Genomic DNA, 25,017 nt, shown 5'->3' on the forward strand with positions numbered 1-25,017 from the left:
GCTGAAAGATATCTTGGTTGCCTCCAAGTTTTGGAAATTATCAGTAAAGATGCTGTACACATCTACATGCAGATTTGTGTATGGACCTAAGTTTCCAATTCCTTTGGATAAACACCAAGAAACGTAATTGTTGAATTATATATTGAGTGTGTTTAATTTTGTAAGAAACCACCAAAATGTTTTCTAAAGTGGCTGTATCATTTTGCATTCCCACCAGCACTGAGTGTTCCTGTTGCTCCAAATCCTTGTCAGCATTTGGTGTTGTCAGTGTTCTGGATTTTGGCCATTGCTTTAAGTGTGTAGCCAAAAGCTTTTAAATGTTATGAAATATGACTAATGGTTTTTAAGAGCATTGATTAAGTAGTAATAGCACTGATGAGGCAAGTCTGTGATTTTACGTCAAACCACACGTTTTTCTATTGGTGTTTTTGTCTTCAGTAGCAGCATGTTACTAAATGGAGTAAATTTATAGAACTTAGAACCTTAAAATCTTTGAGTTTTGTACAATCTTACCAAATTCAGGAATCTCCTCTAAAAATACATTAAAGTCAGTGGTACAGACTGATTGCATGATTTTATTCATGAGATACCTTCTCTGCAGGGATCATTCTCTCAGTAGCAACAAGGGAGACAGTGAAGTAAGTGTTTGAGCATATGGGCTCTGGACAGATTGTTTTGTTCCTGCCAGCAGGATCTTAGACAAGACATTTAACTTCCTTTATATTTCAGTCTCCTCACCCCCGAAAACAGGCAAAATAATAGAATATTTTAATTATTGAATTACAGAAAATGCATGTAAGTTGATTAGGACATGCTGGTCCCTACCCAAATCTTGGTAAATTTCAATTGTTATTATTATTAAATATAATTAGATGGAAAATGGCATTTACTGAGCTAAAATGTTTACACTTGAAGTCCAACTAATTTCTCTTAAGATTGTCCAGGCTTGTTAACAAAGGATGGAAAGGAGATCTGTTTAGTATTTCATGACTATACTACTACCTTTCTCTTTTAATCTTGTTCTAAATTTAAATTACAAAGTTTTCACCTTTAAGGTTCATTACCAATCACCTACATACTTGATTTATATACATGTATTATCAAAGTAGGATGTGCCTCCAACCTGTTCTCCAGTACTGGAATATCTTTGAGGCTGTTTGTGAAATGTAGTGAATACAGAGGTCAGTGCCATAGGTATTGTGCCCAAAGTTAAGCCCACAGTATGAAAAATCATCACTCCACTCCTTACGTAATTCATTTTCTTCCTCTCATTATAACAATTTCCACTTTTAAAAAATGAGGGAAAAGTGTTAGTAAGAAAAATCACAAGGTATAAGGTATTCATGCTTTTCATGATAGAGCAATCTCATTTTGTTGATTTTTACTTTCTCATACAGACTCATGATTTGCCATGATAATTCACAACATTTGATCACTCAGCAATTACAGTGCCACCAGTGAAGCACTACATACAACTGATCCTGGGGTAGTGTTGGAAAGTAGATGTAGCCTTACAAATAGCCAGTCTATATTACCTAATCAGTATATCACACGTGTGGTGATGGAGATTCTAGTCAGTCATAAACAGCAAATAGGAAGAATAATAACTCTAATGCTAATTATACCCAGTGTATATGGATGTTTTTCTTGTGATAGAAGATTCCAGAAGGGAGTGAGACATAAGTCTCACTAAGTGCCTTTCATCTCTTCCAGTAGGAACAACAGCTTGCCTTTGTCACAGACATAATTTATGACTACAATTGGCAAGACTATAAATATGTCACATCTCCTGAATGTTATCGAGACCATTTTCTCATTGGCCACATGTTACTAATTGTACTTAGGTCTCCTTGGAAATTCTATATGAAAACTAAGAAGATGTTTGAAAAATCTTTAAAATGTGTTCACTTGCCACTAGCTCACTAAATTTTAATTTGAAATTACAAATTAGAACCAAAAATTATGCTTCCAGTATTTTTTTTTAAACAGATCAAAACTCTCCCTAGTGAAACTTTAAGACCTTCAAGGGTGAGCAATGGTGTTCTTAGGTGATAGTTTATAAGAATCTGACACGATGTATAATGAATGACAGACAGTTCTTAAAAGACTTGACACTTTTTTTAGGAATTATCACAGAGCCACACATTTATTGTAACTATGATGCTTTTTTTTAAGGCTAGGCTATGCTCTTATCCCTTTTATCTTTCTTTGTAGCAGAATTTAAGGGTCCAACTTTGTACCATTAGTTCTCAAAAGATGACACCTTCCAATCTATCCTTTGGATTTCTTCTTCCAGCAGTTGGTGTGGTTTATGACAATGATTTCCCAAAACTTTTCTTTGGTTACCCTCAAAGATAGGCATAAAGGACTCATTCGTTTTATGCACTTTACTGTATTTTCTAAGGAAAAACTAATGGGAATTCTAATAAATGGAATAGTAAAAGTACACAAGTCATAAATAAAAATGTCCAAGTAATGAGACAGTGCTTTTACATAACCCCTTCACTTAAGAAAAATTTTATGTATCATTGATTTTTTTCTTTAATATGAGGTTCTGAATTTGAGTTCTGTGTCTGCCAAAAATATTTTTTTTCCAAATCTTGGACATTAAAAAGCATAATTGACTAAAGTCCCGGCTTCTGGATTTTGAGATCTACCTACATTTTTGAGTTGAGATATTCTCCCCATGTTGATGACTAAGCATGGCTGGGATACTGAGGCAAGCTCATTCATTCCTGGGAGATAAGGAATTCCTCTGTCAGGCAACTTGGCCTTAAAGATTTCCCAACAGCCTTGCTGAACACCCTAGGACTCCCTGCAGTCTAAGACTCCTCTCCCCACCTTCCTTCCTTCCCTCTCAGTTTCACAAGAATCAGAGCTACGTTGTCATCTAGTAGCTGTCCCAGCACCACCTTCCTTCTTGCCCTTTTAATTTGGCCACACAATCATTTTGTCGAATAAATCTTTTTTTCCCCATATTGAAATCTGCTTCTCAGAAGACCTAAACTTATACAACTGCCCATGAGAATGTGTCTCATTCCATCACTGGGGAAAAAAAAAAAAAGAAGAAGAAGAATAATTTAGATAAAACACATGTAAGAAGGAGTAAATATGAAAAAAAAAAAGTCAACAGGATATTTTATTAGAAATGAATAATATTTAACATAAATTTTCTTAGGAAAAGGGATTGTGGTTATAAATTAAATATTCTAGTAAATATTTGCATTTATTGAGTTTTATAGATCATACATGTATATAAGTAAGTTGTAGTTTAGAAAAGGTTTATTAATACCTAGTTGATAATTTCATAGCAATCTTTATAGAACCTAAAGGCACATTTAAAGAGACATAAAATTATTTGTCCTTTTCCTTAAGGAATGTGCTCAGAATGCCTCAAGTTAAGAGGAATTAAAAGTGCCCCTAAAATTTACAGGTTTCACTATCACAGATTCTGTCTTTGTTCTGTGACTTCTGCTACCTTAACTAATCTACACTATTTTTCCAGCTAAATTTTTTTTTTATCTGAGTTGTGAACTGTTTGGAAACAGGGAGAGAAGCAAAAATTGACAAACCACAATAAAGTGATATCCTATCAGGAAGGTTTAAAACCATTCTACCTTCTGTTTCAATTACCAGTGACAAGCTAGGCATAAAACATGTCATAAGAAATATCATTTACTGGATTAATTTGTCTCACCTCTGTTGAAAAACAACAGTCCATAGCAGGATTCTGATATTTGTTGCTTCGAGAAAATGCAAATCAAACTGTCCTAGTTCCAAGCATATTTATAATCCTCAAATTAAAATGTTAGTTAATACACAAGATGTTATGACAACTAACATGAAGTTGAAAACAGAAAAGGGACGGTTTAATGATCCAATCACTTATGATTGCAATAAGTAATGTACAATAATATTCTATAATACAGTTAAATTGTGGGCTTCTAAAAAAGTATAGGAATTCCTCTCAGATTATAGAAAAATACAGCAATGATGAAATGAAAAGTAATTCCAAGAAAGAGAGATTAAAATGAAGAAATGAAAAAAATCTAGGAGAACTAGAGATGTGTATCTGGAGAAATTAAATAAATTTAATTGGTTGGAGCCAAAGTTCATGAAGAGTGTTTTTACGAATAATATTGAAAAAGGTAGCTAAGTATGACTCATGGAAGATGTTGAAATTACTGTAAATAGTGTATTTCTTTTTGTTTAAACCAGTGTTTCCAACTGGTATATAAGGAGGTACACACTGAAGGCCCAGTAAAGGGGACAGTCTCAAGGAATTCACTTTGGTTGAATGTTTCTGAGAGCTCAAGAGGGAAAGTCTGAGGAAAGGGATTCAATTCCATGAATAGTCATACCATTTATCATTTACCTGTGCCAACAATTGCAGAAGTAGTCTCCCTTCATTCATCTTATCTAATTATCATAGTAACCGTATGAGTTAAATATGATCAAGTTCATTTTGCTGGTGAGGAATGGCAGCTTAGTGGGACTGAGTAATTGTTTTAGTCATATGTTGAGTAGCAGGGCTGAGATGCAAACACAGATCTGTAGGACTTCAAAGCCTATTTTTTAACCATTGCACTGTTCCACAGAATGTATGACTTTATACAAAATTTACATGAGATGATTAAGGAGTTAAGAAGTGAATAAGTGGTCAGAAAATAAAGCAACTAGAAAATAACTTTTGAGAGGCTTTGGGGTTAGTAAGGAAATGGAGGAAAGCTTGAGAAATGAAAGGATCAAAGTCTTTTGATTGTTGTGGTTTGCAGAGTGTGCGTGATTCTAATGTCTCGAGTCTTGCTTTTTTAGTACACGTTGCCTATTTTCTGCCCATTTTAAATATCCACGAAGTTTAATATAAGCCATTGCCTTCCCCTTGCCTGTTTTACATTATTTTAGTTGACATTTAAGAACATCTTTGTATCTTAATCAGGGCCTTCTCATCTTTTACTAGAAACTGAGGGTTGGGGTTTTATATTTTCTTTATTATCTAATTTCAAGTAATGCAATTTGGGGCAAGATACATTGTCTTTCTTCCTTAAAAAGAATAACACAGTAAAATAGGTATGAGGGTTTTTGGTACAGATAGTTTTGTTTGTTTGTTTGTTTTTTAAAACATAAGCTCTAATGTCAGTGGGAATTTTCAGCAACTAACAAAAGCAATAAAACTGAAAGGAGAAATCTTCTGAAGAAGACTCATGAGGGGGAGGAGGAACTAGAGGAGGAAACTGAGGATTACAAGGGAGAATAATGCCGTTTGGGGAACATGAGGGCTGAGGCCAAAAACTGTGGGAGCTAAGATCCAAACTTGTCACGGTGTCCTGTTACCAGTCAGTACTTATCCCAAGCCAGGGTGCCTATGTACAAGCAAGTAAATCTCCAGCATTGGTGCAGTTTGGGGTTCCGTAACTTATCCAGTTCTACCAAAATGCAGCAGGAAGAACCTCCTGCAACCACAGGAAAGGAATATTCCAAATATCCAGTAAGGTTTGTGGCCTTAACCTCTTTCATCGTTGTACCTGCTTCTCTCCCAAAGAATCTGGAACGTACAGCAATGTAAACACACTTTGAGGAAAGACCCAATGTTTTTGAAAGTTAATAGGGTAGGAATTAGATGCAATACTTAAGAAAATATAATGTTTAAAAAAATCTTACATTGTTTAACACAAAAAAACTTTATTTTTACTAAGCAGTCCAGTGCTGTTACTCCTGATAGGAGACTCTCCTCCAAGGGCTTTTTGAGAGATCTGGCCATTTGTGGCTTCAAGGTCGCCATGGGCCTCTACGTGAAGCCACGCGGGGGAAAACACAGATGATGGTGTAGGCAAGAGAGATTTTTATGGGTGTGGTCTAGAAGTAATATTTTTTACTCTTACCCATAACTCTGCCTAACACATGCTACACCTAAATGCAAAGGATGCTGGTACGTATGTGGCCAGAACAAAGGGACTGAATTTGGCAATCAGCTGCTAGTTGCTGCCACTAAGAGGAGAAAGCAGTATTTTAAAGTTGTCAGCAGCTTTTTGTCTTTTTCCAGGCAAAAACTGTTTTTTGATTTAATGGAAAATGTTAGTGGGCATTTTGTTTTTGCAAAAGAAAAGCCAAGTGGCAAGGTGTTATAGATTAATTCAAGCTAAATTACTTTGCACAGTAATTTAAAAGTTTATCCTAATTGTAGATCATTTGCATTTCCAAAATTTATCAAGATTTTGATTGGAGGTGGGCAAGTGTCTGGGAGTAGAAAATAACATTTTTCCTCTATCACTGCCGTAATCTAGAGAAGATAAAAGTAGAAGTCAGGTTCAAAATATCACCATTGTGGGAGATGAACTGCCCCTTGCCATCTGACATCAGAAGAATGGACAGTAAAGCAAGAGAGAGCCTAAAAGACTCACCCTGTAAAGACTCATCATTTGTGGTATCCAGGAGAATTTATGGCACCTGTTTGGTGCTAACATTTTCTCCTCTAAGCTGTAATTTTCTCCTGCTATCTCCAAGCTTTCACTAAAGTTTGGGTTAGAATTACAACTTGGACTAAGCAGAGTTTTGTAGAATTAAGGGAGAAATCTGCTCCCATGTTTGGAGTAAAGAATTATGGGCAGACTAAAGCAGGCTGCAAAAGCCAGTAGCTAGGTTATCTGCAGGGACTGGAGCACAAACCAAGAGCCCTTTCACTAATGACTAGAGGATTGTGGTCAAGAAATACTTAGGCAGTGGAACCCAATAAAAACTATGAAACTAAGCTTTCTGTATTCACATAGCATAGACATTCTTAAAAATATTTTTCTTATTTATGAGAGAGGCCTTATTCCTCAGTGGTAGAAAGATATCTACGGGATATCAGAATTAATATATCACAGAATATCAGTACATGATTCCAACACTATAATTTGAGTTAAAGTTTTGCTTTAGATTGTATCACACACTTCGTGATTCTGACTGTATTTACTCAAAATAAATATGATGTGTAATTCATATTTTGGGGTAATGTAAGGTAACTTAATGTTCTCTGGAAACTCTAATGTACTATACAAGTATAAGGGATAGGCATCCACACTGAAAATCACAAATATTCCTATGTATTATTATCTTATTGTCTAATAAAAGGTCAGTTTTCTTTCTGATGTTTTGTGCAATCAATTAGACTGTTTCTCTATCCCTGCATCACAGAAACCAATAATAAAGTTTTCATTTCAACTGAAAGGAAAAGTAGCAGGGAAATATTTTTATTTTTTTTTCTCAATTGGATCAGATAAGGAATAGTTTGCTTACTACTGCTATAGGGGGAAAAGTTCATCTCTGCTGAATCACCAGGCTAAATAGTGGATGTGTTAATCGGAATTGCATCCAGGCTGTTTTAAAGGTTAAAATCTGCTCAAAGCCATGAAAATAATTTAAATTAAAAAATAGATCTTTCTCTTACCATGTTGCTCTGTATACTTTCAAGTCAAAAGCACAAAATGTTCATTTAAAAATGTATTGAGTTATCAAAAATGCAATGCAAAAATATGATATTTAGGTAGAAAAGGTCAGATTTAAAAAAAAGCAGGAGTCTCAAAAACTTGAAATGTCAAGATTCTGGGGAAAACTATGAAATAATTTTTAAGCTTACTATTTGAAACCATTTCTTATGAAGTATAAGGGAAATGCAGTATAGCATACTTTTACAGCTCTTTGTCAAAGGTGTGAGTGATAAGTTCTCTCTAAGGAGTAATATTTCAGGGGCACAGAGTTGGAGGCTGTCTTTAAAGGTATGAATTAAATAATAAATGCTACTGCTTTGGTAATCTTGGATTTTGGGGGAGCAATTTGGCATCTCTGGAGTTTTTAATACAAAGATAACTCTATGAATATGTATGAAAATACACCTAGAGCTTCTTAATATCTTTCTTCTTTCAAATGTTCCATGAACTTCAGTAGAAGGAATTAATTTAACTACATAAAAATGTGTTTTTGTTTTTGTTGTTTTTGAGGAGAAACAGAATAAATAAATCAAAAGTTCAAAATAATAACTACGCAAAAATCGAATATTCACCTCAACTATAGACAATTTTTAGCAAATTAGGTCATTGATTGCCAGTGGTACAAATAGACAGACTTGATTTCTGAAACTTTGTATTTTTCTGAAATTGTGAGGTCCTATATTCCAGTTTTGAATGCTGCCCCTCTGGCCTTCTTGAAATTTACAGTCTACTTCTGTGTGGATTAGTGGATATTTAGAATACAATATTTATTTTGATTTTAGGATATTCAGGGATTCTGCACAGCCTCAGAATTCCATGAAAAGGAGAAAGCAAATAAAAACAGAATTGTGAGGAGAGTAATGTTGGCTTTTTTATTGGCGAGTGTTCTCCACTAAGATTTCAGGGACAGGACAAAATTCTTGGTGGGAAGAAGAACAAAGTTTGTCCCATGAGAGGATGTTATTCATTTCCACTTATGTGGTACGATCTGTAGAACTCCAGACCAACTAAAAATGCTGCCTAACATTTTCAAAACTCCTTTCCTTGTATTAAAAGAAGCAATGGCTTTAAGGTGTGACTTATGCAACAATGATTGATACCCCTGGTTTAGGGCATTATCTGTGTCATTTCCCAAGCAGAGATTCAGATACTGTGAAGGAGCTGAAGAAATACTTGATGGCCTAATGGAAAATTGAAGAGAGGGACATAAAGTAAGAAGAAAATTCTACCTAAAGGAAATAAATTCTTATTTCCTTACAGTTTCTTCTAGAGATACCAGTAAAGAAAATTGGCTTAAATAACTGATTTTTGGAGTTTAGAAAGTTTACTTTCACTCTTTCCTTTTACATTAATGGATAGTAATCAAACAGAAATCCAAAAATACTTGTTAAACTGGAAGGATTTCTTCCTGATTGACAGTATTACATACAGAATTCACATATAAGGTACAATCTTTGTTTCACCTTGAGACACTTTGGGGGACATCACCATGTTTAAAATAGCCTGTCTCTAGAGGTTCAGACACAGAAGTCTCACACCAGGCAACTTTTTGTTTAGAAATACAGATTCAGTTTGAAAGGTGATAGAAGATAGAAGAGAGATTAAAAAAAAAAAAAGGAAAGAAAAAAGAACTATTTTTCTTTGTGGGTATATATTCTCACCACTTGGAAAGTATCTTCATCCTTGCCCACCAGTTCCTCCATTCTCCTTCTCCTGGCTTCCTCCTCTCATGAATCCCTTTTATTCTTCAAGACTTAGTTTTAATTTCCTTCACAGGCAATTTCCCTCCTGTGGTACTGTATACATATTTTTACCGTTACATTGGTTCCATTTCATGATGATGTGAATTGTCTGTATTCCTACTGAAGTAGAGATCCTCATGGTTTTATTTTTCTTTTTCACACAGACATCTAGTAAATGTACATGGTAGGTATTCCAGATGTGCTTAAAAGAGAGTGAGGATGAGTGGCACAAATGAAAATTGTGCATGCAAAAAAAGCTGTTTTCTAATTGATGCCCTATATACTTTTTTTAAACATTTTTTATTGAGTTATACTCATTTTACAATGTTGTGTATATACATTTTTATTAGAAATAGGAATTCGTAACTAAAAAGTAGGGATAATGTTGTGGTTGAGGAGAAACTTTGCTTGGGGTGTATTGAAATCTCCTGGTATGATAGTGGACTGACTAATTGATTTCTGTTTGTCAAAATATCTAATTTTGTTTTATATCTTTTGAAGTTATGGTATTGAGTATATAGCAAATTATAATGATTATACATTTTTGGTGAAAAACATTTTTCATTATTATATGGTGGTCCCTAATATGGAGTCAATGTCCAGTCAGGAAAAAAACCAGGAAGAAACCATAAAAAGTGATCCAAACAGAGGGAATTTAAAACCAAAAATTAAGTTAAGTAGGATATTTGAAAGACCAACAGGGGATGTTAAAGTAGCCCAGGAATTAGCAGCAGAAGGAGGCTACTACCATGCTTAGATTGGAGGGAAGAAGGCAGGAGCTGGAAATAACTGAGCCAGAAGCAGGGAAGATTCGTTTAGCTCCAGCTTCAAATACAGACAGGAGGGAACCACTGGGGGACACACAGCCCAAGGTGCAGAGAGAAGGGTTGAAACACTGATTCTCCCCTTCCTGCCTACTGCAATCTCCTGTTAATGCCAGTCTTTGATCAGATGACAGGGAGCCCAAGAGCCAGAACCCCTACATCAATGGGAATAGCCAGGGAGAGTCAGGAATGGATCCAAGGAAAAATAAGCCAGATTGAAGCACATCTTCTTTGTTCTCTAGTGCAAAATCTAAAGCATATTTATTATTTGGTACATTTTTGTTTGATATAGCTTTTTTCATCATTTTACTTCCAACGGTTTTTGTTCTCGTTTTAAGATTGATTTTGGTAAAGAGTAAATCACTGGATTTTTCTTTTATATTCTTTCTCTGCAATTTTTTTGGTAACTGAGCATTTTTATTTTCTACAATATTTGATCTTATTTATACCATCACATTGATATGTATTTCCATATATTTTGTTTTTCTGTGCCTTTAGTTTCTCTAGTCCTGCCTTTTACATAGAATGATTTTATTTTAACATTCTGTGTTTTTCTTTAACTATGTTAAAAACTATTTGTATTCTAGTCAGTTATGAGTTACCATGGAAAATTTTAAATGTTCACTATCTAAATGTTAACATTTAATCTTTGCCTCACTTATGATGTTCAGAATTAAAGTCATTTATCTTTTTATTCTCACCCTTTGAAAATACAAGGACCTTAATTCCAATTGCAACTCCATCTGTTTTATATACTACAATTATTAAGTTTGCTAGTTTCATATTACTGTAACTCTGTGTAGCATTATTCTTTTTGTTTTAGTCAGTATTTGTTTAGATATTCCCACATCTACTTACCAATACCTTTCTTCTCTTCATTCCTTTATAAATCTCAAGCCTAGTTTCCTTCTTTCTGAAGAACATTCTGTACATTTTTTTTTGTGAAGTCTCTTGGTGGCCAGACTAGAAAGTTCAATATCTACATTAATTCAAACTAATACACTTACTATTTATGTTCTTCTCCTCAGTCATACCCATTTCTGAAATATAATCCTTTATAGTTAAACAGAACCTAAAAAACGATTAATATCACATTTTGCAAAATGCAGTATATAAATCATTTTTTATTCCAGTTACATGTTTTCATTGTTAACTGACTTGTATTAGGCTTTATTTTTCTTCCATAGAGAAACCAAATAGGACAATTAAGAAAAAAGAGTTTAATAGCCCCTATAATTTCAAATAAGCAGGGAGGACAAAGTGGTCCATCTCTATCATTAGCGTGAAACTATCCATTTGTGCCTTAGCTGGTGTGAAATCACAGAACAGAACATTTCACTTAAACACAGGATCTGTTGGGATTTTCACATGACAACCCTCAGGGCAGAATGGTGAGTCGACTCAAGTGAGCAATTAAATATAGTTAATCTTTCTAGGTAATTGCAGTTATTTGTCGCTCTGGCAGCATCTCAGGATAGGTAATGAGGGCTAGTTTGGTGATTATGAGTATTGTCATTTTATTTACCAGTGGTAGAGATAGTCTACCACAAGCTGAATTATCCTTCTCAAATATGCCTTTTTTCTGTCCACATGACACAGAACACCTAAGTCTAGAGAGGCCATGCTACAAGATAATTGAATGTATTAAATCATCTCTAATCTGAGCATAATTTGTTTTGGAAATAATATCTATGTAATAAAAATGGTAAATGAAGATGTTTCAGTTACCTCTTATTCCACATCACTGTTCAGGTTTTACAAAACGGACATGGTGAAAGCTGTACTTTTACATTTTCAAGTAGTTTGTCCCCTGGTGCACAAAAACCTCACAAAAAATATTTACAAATAATACATATATAAAATAAGTATAAAGTAACATTGGGAATTTAACAGAAGTGTTTACAAGGTGATATATTTGGTTCTTAAAGGAATGGTAAAGGTAGTTTATTCCAGTATAAATTAGTATTCATTCAAATATATATTAAATGATATTGAATTAGTATTGATTTATATCCCATAAATACTATTAATAACTTACTTCAATTATCCATAAAGTTGTACTATGAGAAAAAAAGAAATGTATAATATGCTATTTTATATGGCAAGTATATATTTTAGTAGATTTTTTTTCAGGAGATATTTAGTAGTTTATCTAGCACATTAATGAATTAAGTAATCAAAAAGGTAAATCTGGAAGAAAATAATAAATTAGGGACTACACAGACAATAGCTATAATCTTCACTTATCATGCTCTGATATGTGGCAGAGAAGGTTAGACATCTGATATGTTTAATAAAGAAATGCATGCATTTTCATACCAGTAATATGACTCTTCTGTCATCCATCAACCTTCATTTTCCATCAATGCTGAAGTTAGCTGTAAGGCATCTGAGAGAAGAATGGCTTATAATTTACTGTCCCTTCAATTTTTCATTTGTACTTTTCTCTTTTCAGTACCTAACTAGGGTCAGTCTGTCAGAGTCTATATCCTAAGCAGTGACCTGAAATGATCCTTAAAATTTTAAGATGTGGCTGGTGATATCCCATTAGACAGCAAGTATGAGTCTCACCATCTGTTGGGTCATATTTTTAGTTAGATGAAAATGGAGATTCACCATGTGGAAATAGTCTAAATCAACTCTATCAGGACCCATTTTTCTTTGCCCTTTACTTTAGTGAAGAGGCCACTTAACGGTGAAAACCACAGAGTCGTAGCTGCGAGTAATTGGTATTGTAACTTCAAAATAATATTGATGATATCTTGCCATCTGATCTATACTACATCCAAACATTTCCTGCAAACCTCTGTATGGCTGTGTGTTTTTCAAAATTATGTTATAGATTTTAAAATTGAGATAGGAAAACATTAAAATAGCAAAATAAGTAAATTTTAGCTTTCTTTCTAAATATATGCTATAAAATAGTATATTTTCTCTATCTTGCTTATTATTTTCAAAGTTGGCCATTCAGAAAACAGTAAGTTTGAACCACTTACATTCACTATATCAAGTAAAACTAAATAGATCACTTATAATTTATACAGGATAGACACTTATGATGAGATGTTCGGAAAACCTTGTATGAATTCTTTATGCCACTTGATACTTAAAAATGGAATTTTTTACCTCTCCAGATTAAACATTTTAGTAATTCTTTTATATATGAATATCTTCTGTTTAATACTTACCATTTTACATTTGTAATAACTGTTCATAATAGCTCCAGATAGCCTGTTCTCTCAAGACTGATCCAAGTTTGGCAGAGTGAGAATTATCAGAATATTAGTGTTCTGCGAAATTTTCCCCTGCTACAGTGTTTCTATCATCATTCATAAATTGCTGTGGATCCTGAACTAAATTCCCAAATCTCTGAAATTTTTACTGCTTTTGGCACTTTGAAAATAATTTCAATTCACTTAAATATTGTTCCTACAAAATATAATGTGATCCCTTTGTCTCTCAAACAAAAATCTCACTCACTGGTTTTTCTACATATTGAATGTTCAGACATATGTTAGTCCTGTTAAGTGACTGGTATGTTGCTTTTCAGCCTTTTCTTTGTGATTTACATATATACATGCTGAGTTTTGCAACCATGTTTGCAAGTCTGTCAGAAAAATGAATGCAAACAAATTTACGTAAGATTCCAGGGGCAAGGAATGCATAAAATATTTACTTATCTAAACTTGTCACAGTGAGCCATCATCCACATGTGAGAATCAGTATTTGATATTTTTTTTTTGTATTCTCTGATTCCACTGTTTTCCGCTTTTAAATCTTTCCCTTCCATTTAACTCTCTGTCCAAATTCCCTTGTCAAGATGAAAAAGAACATCTTGTAACATTTTTAACAGGTGGCTAGTCTGTACTGTTTAAGATGACCAGCAATCTTGAGGCAATTTCATGGAGAATAAATGTTTTGGCATTCCTTTTGCAATCAGTTAGAAATGACTTTAAGATCATTATAAGGAATACTTCTCAGAGTATATTTGGTCGTCACTTGATAACATTCATCAATTTTCTGGAGTATTTTCATTTGTATGCTCTATAAAGAAGTTCACCGTTCTTCCACATTGAAGAATGTATATGTCAATTTTAGCTGAGTTATATTACTGCACAAACAAACTCCTCTCACATCTCAAGAGTTTACAACAACCAAGGTTCATTTCTCCCTAAAGCAATATGCCCATCATGTGTCATCTCTGGCCCTGCTGCATGACTTCATGTCTTCACTTTGACACCTAGACTGAAGAAGCAGCCTTCATATGGGACATCACCAGTCTCATGACAAGGGGAAAGCATCATATGAAGCACCTGTCAGTTCTTTGAGTGTCCATTCAGAAGTGATGCCTATCATTTTCTCTCAAAATTTCTTTCCAAAGCAAACTGCAACAATACCAGCTACCGTAGAGAATATTCTTTTCTGTATGGTTTCTACAATTGTTAAATAATTTTCTTTGGGTTCTTTATATAAAGTCATCAGAAACTTTTCAGTAAATCCGAATTACCGGTCTTAACAGAAAAAAAAAGTAACTTCAAAATGGTAGAGGCAGAGGAATTTTAGATTATTTGAAGATCTGTCAGTAAATACCTGATGAATGAATAAGTGCATGAAAACAAGCCAGTTACTTCAAAAAATCGTATGTAACATCAAAGAATTTGATGGCTTCTCCAAGTTATATAAAATCTCTTATTACTTTATAAGGTTTTACTATCCTCTCAAGCTCAGTAAATATTATTCCTGAGTTTACAATGCAGTCATAAATAACTAATGCCACTTTTTTCTTTAAATGACTAACAATCTTGTTTTGTAAAGATAAATGTTATACTATGAAATGAATGCATACTGCTCATGACGATTCATTGAACTTAGGTATTGAGAAACAATTACATTTTTCTTCTTGTTTATCCTAAGCTCTTCTCTGAGTATCTGCTTCTCAGGTTTGGGACTCCTCAAACCGTCCCTTTGTCTCTCCAAGTCTTCCCTCTGTAATACTTTACCAAGACTAGGGGGTTCCCCATCATCTAATAATGTAGTCTGTCTCCATGACTTCTAATTTCATTTTGTTTTCTTCTTTCAAATTTCTGTCATAGAATAGTATTTTTATGAAACAATCCATACTCATACATTAATGACCAATAGGTTAACAATCCATTATCAAGTATCGTATGTGGATTATGGGGTAGAAAACTTGAAGTAGGATCTGGGCTTTAACATGACAGATCATGGACAAAAGCCCATGAGCTTAAGGCTCAGCAACAATGCCAGTGATTTGTTACAGAATATTTTATAGTTGAATGGCAAAGTGGAGATGATGAAGAGTTACTCGTAAGATTCATAGGTAAGCTTTAATGAGCATTAAACACATCATGTTCTGAAACATGAGTAATCCTAAGTGTATTAGGTTACATAGGAATATTTTTCTTTTCAGAAACTAAAAATACATCAGAATAAAGATGGAATATCACTTGCCATCTTAAACATCTAAATTCTATGATAAGAAGTTTTATGAAGTAAGTTCATTTTTAGTTTAATATTATTTTATTATTTCAAGATGAGAAATTTTGGAATAATAACTAATCATGGAGCTGTTAGTTTATCATGTTAAGGATGATTTGGCCATACACTTAATCTGTTTCTATTCACATGATTAGTAATACACAGAGAGCCAGGGGACCTGAGAAGTCAGATCTCATTGCCAGTATTGGACACTATAAAAACTGCCAGTATTTTCAGAGTTTAGCATGTGTGGCTGGGATACCAGTGCCTCATTAACCTATCCGAAGACCTGGGCATGAGAACACCAAACAAATAAATCATGGGAGAAAAAAAAGACATAATCAAAATAAATATGTTAATGCATTATTTTGAAAAATCAAGTTGAATGCAAAAGTTAACAAAATAACAAAATTTTAAATAAAAACAGGATCAGTATAATGGGTCAGAGGGAAGAGTTTTTTTTTTTTTAAACTGGATTCTATAAAGGGGAGCTTCAGGCAGCCTGTGGACCACTATAAAATTGTACAAAAACTTGATGTGAATGGACATATTTAGATGTATATTCACAGATGTTTTCTAGCAAAATAGTGTGGGTTCCATTACATTTACAGGGGAGCCCCTCCCCCTGACAAGCTTAAGATTTACCAGTCTTCCTGCTATTATTTATATGAGCATCACATTTGAAAGTGAGTTAGGAAAAAAAGTACAAAAACAGGAGTTCACTTCTTGCCTAGGATGTAAACTTACTAGCAGTATGACTAATAACAGTTTGGGAGAGGAAGTGCAGACAAGAAGTGTGAGCTCTAGAGCCAGGCAGTATGGATTTGTGTTTTGAAATAAGTACCAACTAGCCATTTGACCTTGGGGAAGTTAATTCATCTTTTTGTGTCATAATTTCTTTAAGTTTAAAATGAATTATAGCGCCTATCTTACAGGGTTGCTGTGAGGGTTAGTTAAGTGAATATATGTAAAGCTCTTAAAAATGGTTGACATGCTATATGTACTATTTGAGTGTTTTAGTTATTATTATAGTTGTTACTGTTGAGGAAAGAAGTACACCATGTAAATTAATGGTTTTCATAAAATCCTCTAAAAATTACTAAACATACTTTTTGAAGGATAAAATATTTTAAACACTCAAAATGTCTTAGCAACATTACATACAGTTCAAAAGCTGTACTCATTTACTCTGATGTCAGTAGATGCAGTGATTAACATTGTTCTAAGTACAGAACAGTAATAAAACCATATCCCTTTAAAAGTATTTTATAGCTTAGTTTCCATTAATTCAGACTGGTCTTTACTCTAATTATTTCAAATATAAGGCTGCATTATTTAAGAGTTACACAGCTTATATATAAAATACACTTCCATATTGTTTTAAGCTAACAAGAATAAACATATAATTGAAATAGTTCAAGTTCTTTTAGTAGTTTAGATAAATAGAGACACAAATATATAATTATCAACATTGTTAAATCACTGACCTAGCAGTTAAAATAAGCATATAGTGAGAACATTTTCTTTTCACTTGGTTAAGAGTGGATAAGTCGCCTAACAAGGGATCACTTCTTGCTGTTACTAATTTTAATATATTAACCAAAATGCATTTATGATAACCTTTGAATTGTGAAACCAGTGTCTATTTTCTGTGACCTGAAGATGTCCCATTTTAAATCCATTAGATAAAATTATGTGACACTGAGCTTAATTAATTACACCTACTCAGCAGCAGAAAATCAGGCATATAAATGGAATATTGATCCTCAAGAAGGCTGTTGCCTTGTAATGGAATTAGCCACAGGTATGTTTCGTGAGCAATGGTAGGATAATTACCGGTAATAAACCCAGGGCTTGTACTTATATAATCTGTTACACAAGAGTGTTTCACTAAAATGTTACCAAGCACTTAAAACCTGTTTTAAAAGAGCAAATCATAATTTTTTATTCACCTGTATGTGTAACAAATTAAGTGGATAAACACATTGGCAGCCAATAAGAGTTTTATTTTAATGATTGCTGTTGTAGGTTTCTTCCCTCTCACTATAGCCATGTTAACATCAGTAACTGATATTAAAGCATCACTGATCTCTGCTGGAGATATTTTTATTATTTCATATAGTTTATTCTCTAAGCCAAATACAAAGTCATGTTGCTTTTCTTTTTCCCTTGTCCTTGATTTAAAATGTAAAATGTCCAGTAACTCAGTATCATTTCTCTTATTCAAACTTCATTTTTCTTGTAATAAAATCTACTTGAATGTGACAAGAATCTCCACATTTCATTGCTTAATTTAATCTGTAGAATATGCACATATATTGCTTACCTTTTAGTTTCTAAGGTTAAACCACAATTACCACAGTTCATTAATATCTACTTTGCTAGTACTAATCACTTTTTAATAACTTAAGAAATTAAACATTGTAAAAGAACTATTTGGTAATAGAATAATGGGTCATTTTTTAAGCAATTAGTATTGGACCACATGAGTTGTCTAGGATTTCCTTTGAGTTTTTCTTGAGTATTAGCTTTGTTTCCTGACCACATTCCAACAGAATACATCTGTGAATTTTTTCATGATATGCAATGTTTTATTTCTTCACCCTTGTAGCCCAGAGTTCTCATAGCAGGTGGTCTGTCTCTGATGAGTTCAACTTAGGAGTTACCAGTGTGGTCTAACTATATGCCCTGCACCTTCTGAAACTTGTAGTACCGGTGTTTGCTATATGTAATTGTGCTGAGTATGTATGACACATCTCCAGAAGAGGCCACTCAATTTTGTGCCTTGAATGGCACTGAGATGTCTATGCACAGCAACCTTGTCACTTATTTTTGTTAATTTCTAAAATATGTTTAGCTCTGTGATTTGAAACACAGTTGTTCCTCATTACTTGCAGATTCTTTATTTGCCAATTCGCCCACTCTTTAATGTTTAATTATGAATGTTTAAGAGGAACAAACTGATGATTTGATATATGTATACACTGTAAAATAATCACCACGATGAAGGTAGTTTTCATTACCTCACAGTTTCTTTTTTCACATTGAAGTTTACTTGACTTACAATGTTGTGTTCATTTCTGGCATACAGCACAGTGATTCAGTTATACATACATAGATATATATATTATTTCCCATGTTCTTTTTCTCTAGAGCTTATCACAAGATATTGAATCTAGTTCCCCATGCTATACATTGGGACCTTGTTTATCTGTTTTATATATAGTAGTTTGTATTTCCAAATCCTAAATTCCTAATTTATCTCTCCCCACTTCCCTATTTGGTAACCATAAGTTTGTTTTCTATACCTATGAGTCTCTTTCTGTTTTATAAATACATTCACTTGTATAATCTCTTTTTAGATTCCACATATAAGTGATAACATACTCACATAGTTTCTTTACACGTGTGTGGCGGTATCACATAGGGTTTGCTAAGAGCAAATTTCATGTATACAGTATTAGCTGTAGTCACTGTGCTATAATCAGATACCCATAACTTATTCTTGCATAACTGAAACTTTGTACCCCTTAACCAACATCTCCCCATTTCTCCCTCACTGTAGGCCCTAGTAACAACCATTCGACTCTCTTCAGGTTATTTGTAAACCCCAAATCAGTACTCACAATGCTTTCTTTATCACTCACAGGTATACACTGAGTGACAAAAGCTTTGAGTCCCCAGATGCACACTTTCCCAGCTAAGATTGAACAAAGTGACACTCCATTTTCTTTTTTCAGCTCTCTTACTATAAACAAGTATCCTTTTCATGTCTATTTAGCACCAAGTTTTTTGCATTTTTGTGCTTTTTGCTGGTGATTTCACTCTTTAAACTGGCCTCCAAGTGTAGCATGGTGAAGTACTGTCTAGTGTTCCTAAACACAAGAAGGCTGTGATGTGCCTAATTGAGAAAATATGTTGTTAGATAAGCTTGAGTCAGATATGAGTAATAGTGCTGCTAGTGGCCATGAATTCAATGTTAATGAATCAACAACATGGTACACTCAGAAAAAGGAACAGGATTTTGCTAATCTGAATGTGAAGCTGCTCTGGAAAGTAGTAATATAACATCTACAATGTATTACGAAGTTATGAAAAAGATGGAAACGTGGTTAAATGTGTGGATTCATAAGATGATAACTGATTAAAATGTAATAGCATTATTCTGAAGCTGAAAGCTGAAGAAATTTATGGTCACATTACCTGGGGTCAAGAAATCTTTAAACCCTTCTCAGCTAATGTTTTATTATGAAAATAATATTTTATTTAATTAATTATTTTAAGGAAATCCATATTAAATAAGCTGTCTTTAAACAGAAATGTATACAACAAGGTTATGTATTGATCAACTGATGAAAATGTTGTGACCAAAAGCTTTCAGTAGCCTCACCCTGTGTTTCCCCTAGGAGCATTATTGTTCGGCATTTTCTAATTCAGGTCTCAGGGAGAATTTATAGAAATAATACATAATATAAATAAATATAAATAAAATACATTCTCAGGAATAATAAGAATTGACTGAAATTATAGATTCACAGGAAGTGGCAAAGATAGTACACAGAATTCCTTCACCCAGTTTCCTTCCAGTGGTTACATCTAGTATCTTGCATATCTAGACTATGATATCAAAACCAGGAGGTTGACATTGGTACAATCCCTATGTATATAGTTGTGTCATTTTTATCACATGTATAGAGAACGAAGTTTCCCACTTAAGCTGTGGATTTGTCTAGTTCTCATTTGAACTTTACCATTTTTGCTTCACATATTTTTATAGTTGTGTTTTTTTTATTGTCACGTTGTTGGTTTTTTTGTATATATACACATTTTAGATTGCCATGTCTTCTTTATGGATTGATTCTTTAATAATTATGTAATATGTAAATGAGAACATAATTAACCATCTTATATGTCTGTCTGTCTTTCTATCTGTCTGTCTATCTATGGTAAAACACTTCATGTGGCAGTGAATTCAGAACATTTTAGCATGTGATTAAGTGCTATTTTATTACTGTTTTAAAAAAACTACATGTAATTCTGTTAAATGAGTATATCAAAAATAACTTATCTAAAGAATACTGTTTAAAAGTTTGCATATTTACATTTCTGGTTATTCTAAGTGAGTTTTGCTATATACCTTTGGTTTTGATTCTGGCTGAGGTGGTGTAATTTCACCCTATTCTGTCTCTTTCATGGGTTCCCATGGAAAATATAAAGCATATAGTTAAACTTTAATTTCAGATAAACAACAACATTATGTTTTTTTTACTAAAAGCATTCCCCTTACAGCATTTTAGACAAACTTACAATAGCGAAATATTTCTTGTTTCTTTGAAATTAAAATTTAACATGACATCTTGTATTTTTACTTTTAAATATAGCAACCCTGATAACCAAAACAAAATAGAATACATAAAGCAACTCTCTGAGGTCTATGAAAAATAAATTGGAGTGGGTAGATTAGGGAAGGAAACCAGAACACAAAATATAAACACAACAGTGGTGCATCTTTTGTATTTTTTTTCTCTCTCATTATCTCCCATCCTGGACTCAAAAGAAGCCCCTGGAGCATTCCTCACAAAAATGAACTCCTTGGTGTGTTTCTTCTAAATTGTTATAAGTATCTTAAATTTAACTGGCTTCTATATATGTCATTCTCTTCCTGATGATTCTGATGACTATTTAATCCACAGGCCTTTCATATTTTTAGAATTCTATTAGAAGTAGCAGGGGTAGCCTCAGTTTCTGCACCAGCTGTTCAAATACCTTTCAACGCTGCCAGATGTCTTCCTCATTCCCCTTGTCATATTTGTCAACCCATCATCATTCCTTGAGGTGAGCAAATACCAAAATAGCTTCTGAGGTAGATAAGCATGATAGATTGGACTAACTGCTTTCAAGTAGTCCCTCCAAAAATAAACAAACATACAAAAAACAACAACAACAAAAAAGGAGTAGACCCAATTATTTCAACTTAGTTAAAACTCACAACCAGAACTAGCACCAGCACCTGCATGAATCTGAGTTCATTCATATGTATTGTGAAGAATTAAGAGTGTATATTGTAATTCCTGAAGCAACCACTGAACAAACAAAACTTGTTCAAATAGATATGATTACAAACTCAAAAGATTAAATAAAATAGAATACTAAAAATATTTTAATACATCAAAATCTGGAAAGAGGAAACAGAAGAACAAAAAAGGGGACAAACGAAAAACAAGTGACGAGTGGGTATATCTAAATTCAAATGCATCAATAATTAAATTAAATGTAAATGATCTACACAAACCAATTGAAAGATGGGGATTGTTGATTAGACAAAGAAAAAAGACCCAACTATAAATTGTATACAAAATACCACTTTAGATATTACGATATAGTTAGGTTAAATGGAAAAGGACAGAAAAATGTAAACCATGCAGCCATTAATCCAAAAAGAGCAGCAGTAATGGCCATATTTATATCAAGCAGTGTAGACTTCATAAAAGTAGACTCTCCTAGATATTGCACGATAACAAAGAGATCATTCACTAACAAGATACATAAAATTTAATATCTATGAACCTAACAATAGAGCTTCAAAATGCATGAAACACAGCTGATAAAACTGAAAGGAGAAAAGAGCAAATTCACAATTATAGTAGGATACTTCAATACTATATTCAAAGTAATAGATTTTAAAAGTAGAAAGAAAATCAATAAAGAGAGAAGATTTAAGAAACATGATCAATGATTTGATCTCACTGACATTTATGTAATTCTGGGTAACCAAATAGAATACATAATATTTGAAGTGTACATGAGACATTGCCAAGATAATCTTTGTTCATGAAAAAAAGCTTAACAAATTATGTTTCCTGACCGTAACAAAATTAAACTAAAATTAATGACAGAAAAAATATATAGAAATTCTCACAGTTGCATGGAAAGTAAACAAGACATATAAATAATAACATTGGTAACTGAAAAGTCTCAAAGAAATTAGAAATAGTTTAAAGTGAACAAAATAAAAAATGAAAAATATACATATCAAAATGTGTGAGATACAGCTAAAAAGATCTTAAAGGGACATTTATAGTGTTACATGCTTATATTATAATGAGAATGGTCTCATATTAATAACCTAAGATTCTATCTTCAGACACTAGAATAAATAGACCTGAAACAAATAGAAAAAAGCAATATTTATTATTGCTCTTTATAAGCAGAAATCAATAAAATAGAATGTCATGAACAGTATAGAAAGTCAATAAACTCCAAAGCTGACTCATTGAAAAGATTAATAAAATTGATAAAGTCTAACTAAGTTTTAAAAAAACAAGAGACAAAAGACATAAATTAATAATTCTGATAATGAAAGGATAGCTCTACAGACTCCACAGATATGAAAATAAATACTACATAGAGGAATATGAAATAGGAGAATAGTATGAAAAATTCCAAGAGTAGAGATTCAACAACTTAGATAAAATAGACCACCAATTTCTTGAAATCCATTAACTACCAAAACTCACCCAAGAAGGTACAGATAACCTGAATAATGCTATATTTGTAAATAAACGTATTTCATCTGAAAAAGAAAATCTGATACCCTGATGGCAAATTCTATCAAATATTTTTAAATCAGTGACAACTCCATATAATCACTTCCAAATAATAAATGAGAAAGAAACTCTTCCCAGTTCCTTTTATGAGGTCAGCATTACCCTGATACTGAAGCCATCCAAAGTTAGCAAAGGAAAAAATAGACCAATACCTATTACCAACATAGGAACTAAATATTTAATGATATATGAACAAATTGAATCCAGCAATTCATGAAACCAGTTGCCAACTAAATGGGGATTATCCAGAAAATAAAGGGCATTTTCAAATTTCAAAAATTAATCAATGTATTCCACAATTTTAATAGACTAAATAATTTTTTAAAATATTATCATACCAATTGATGTTGAAGTATTTGTCAAAACTCAAGGTCTATATAAGATAAAACACCTAGCAAACTAGGAAGAGAAAGAAACTTCTGAACCTAATGAGGGACATTAGCAAAATTCTACAGGTAGCATCCAAGGGTGAAAGACTAAATGCTTTTACCCTAGGATCATGAACAAGGCAAAAATACATTCTTGTCATGTTTATTTGGCATAATTCTTAACTTCCTGGCCAGGCATAATTCTTAACTTCCTGGCCAATGCAGTAAGGAAAAGCAAATTGCAATTTGTAAAGGAATAAAAAAAAAAAACCTGATTGTATTTGCAGACATGATTTTGTAAGTTAAGAATTCCTAGAAATCTACCAAAGAGCTCCTAAAACTAACAGGTGAGTTTAACAAGGACAAGCTACCAAATTCCATAGTATTTCTATATACTTAGTTATCAACAACTGGAAATAATTCTTAAAAATATGATTTTCAATTGCTTGAACAAAATGAAGTTTGTAGATGTAAATCAAATCATACATATGCATGCTGATAGCTGTGAAATGCTGAAAAAAAAATAAAGGAAAATCTAATATAATGACATGTCATGAATTGGAAAACTCAACATACTAAAGATGCCAGTTTTCCCCAACTTGATATATATTTTAAATTCAATTAAAAAAAATCCTAGTAAGATTTTTCTGGATTTTCTAAAATGTACATGGAAAAGCAAAAGACATTGAACAGCCAAATCAATTTTGGGAAAAGAGAAAAAGTTTTAGAAAGTATATTACCTGATTCTAAGATTTACAATAAAGCTATAGTAGTAAAGAAAATGTGGTATTTGCAGAATGGTAAACATATAGATCTTTAACATATTCTAGAAATAGACACAAACAAATATAGTCAATGAAGTTTTGTCATAAGTGTAAAGGCAATCAACAGAAAAAAGGATAGTCTTTTAAACAAATGAACATACTTGGAGATTTTTTTCAATGAACCTTGAACTATACCTCATCCTATACAAAAATTATAGTGTATTATAGATTGAATTGTAAAATGTAAACCTAGAAAATGTTTGTGAGGAAAACATGAGAACATTTTCATGACACTGGGTTAAGTAGAGAATTTTTGGATATCATACAAAATGCAACACCAAGAAAAGAATAAAATGGCAAGTAGGACTTCATCAAAATTAAAAAGTCTCACAATGCCAAAGATACCATTAAGAGAATCTCAAGACGAACAGACTAGGACAAAATATGTGCAAGTCAGATATCAAACATGGTAATTCTATCTAGAATATATAAACAATGCTAAAAATGAGAATTTTGATAAGAAATTCAATAAGAAAACAAACAACTCAATTTGAAAATGGGCAAAATATGTGTAAAGATACTTCAGAAGAGCCAATACCCAGGATGGTGAAAAAGCACACAAGATGCTCAACTTCATTAGCAATTAGGTCAATGAAAACTTATAAAATCAATGGGATACCACAGCACATGTCTCAGAATGGAAACACACACAGAATTAATATTACTAACTAATAATGTGGATAC

General features: G+C 32.9%; 1 long non-coding RNA gene across 1 annotated transcript in view; it reads left to right on the plus strand.

Annotated features, from left to right (window-relative positions):
- The window catches only part of LOC140695637 (uncharacterized), a 321,128-nt gene that overhangs the window by 204,133 nt on the left and 91,978 nt on the right, over nt 1-25,017 (plus strand). The window lies entirely within an intron of this gene.

This window comes from Vicugna pacos, chromosome 3 (genome assembly GCF_048564905.1).
Source record: "Vicugna pacos chromosome 3, VicPac4, whole genome shotgun sequence".
Classification (NCBI taxonomy): domain Eukaryota; kingdom Metazoa; phylum Chordata; class Mammalia; order Artiodactyla; family Camelidae; genus Vicugna; species Vicugna pacos.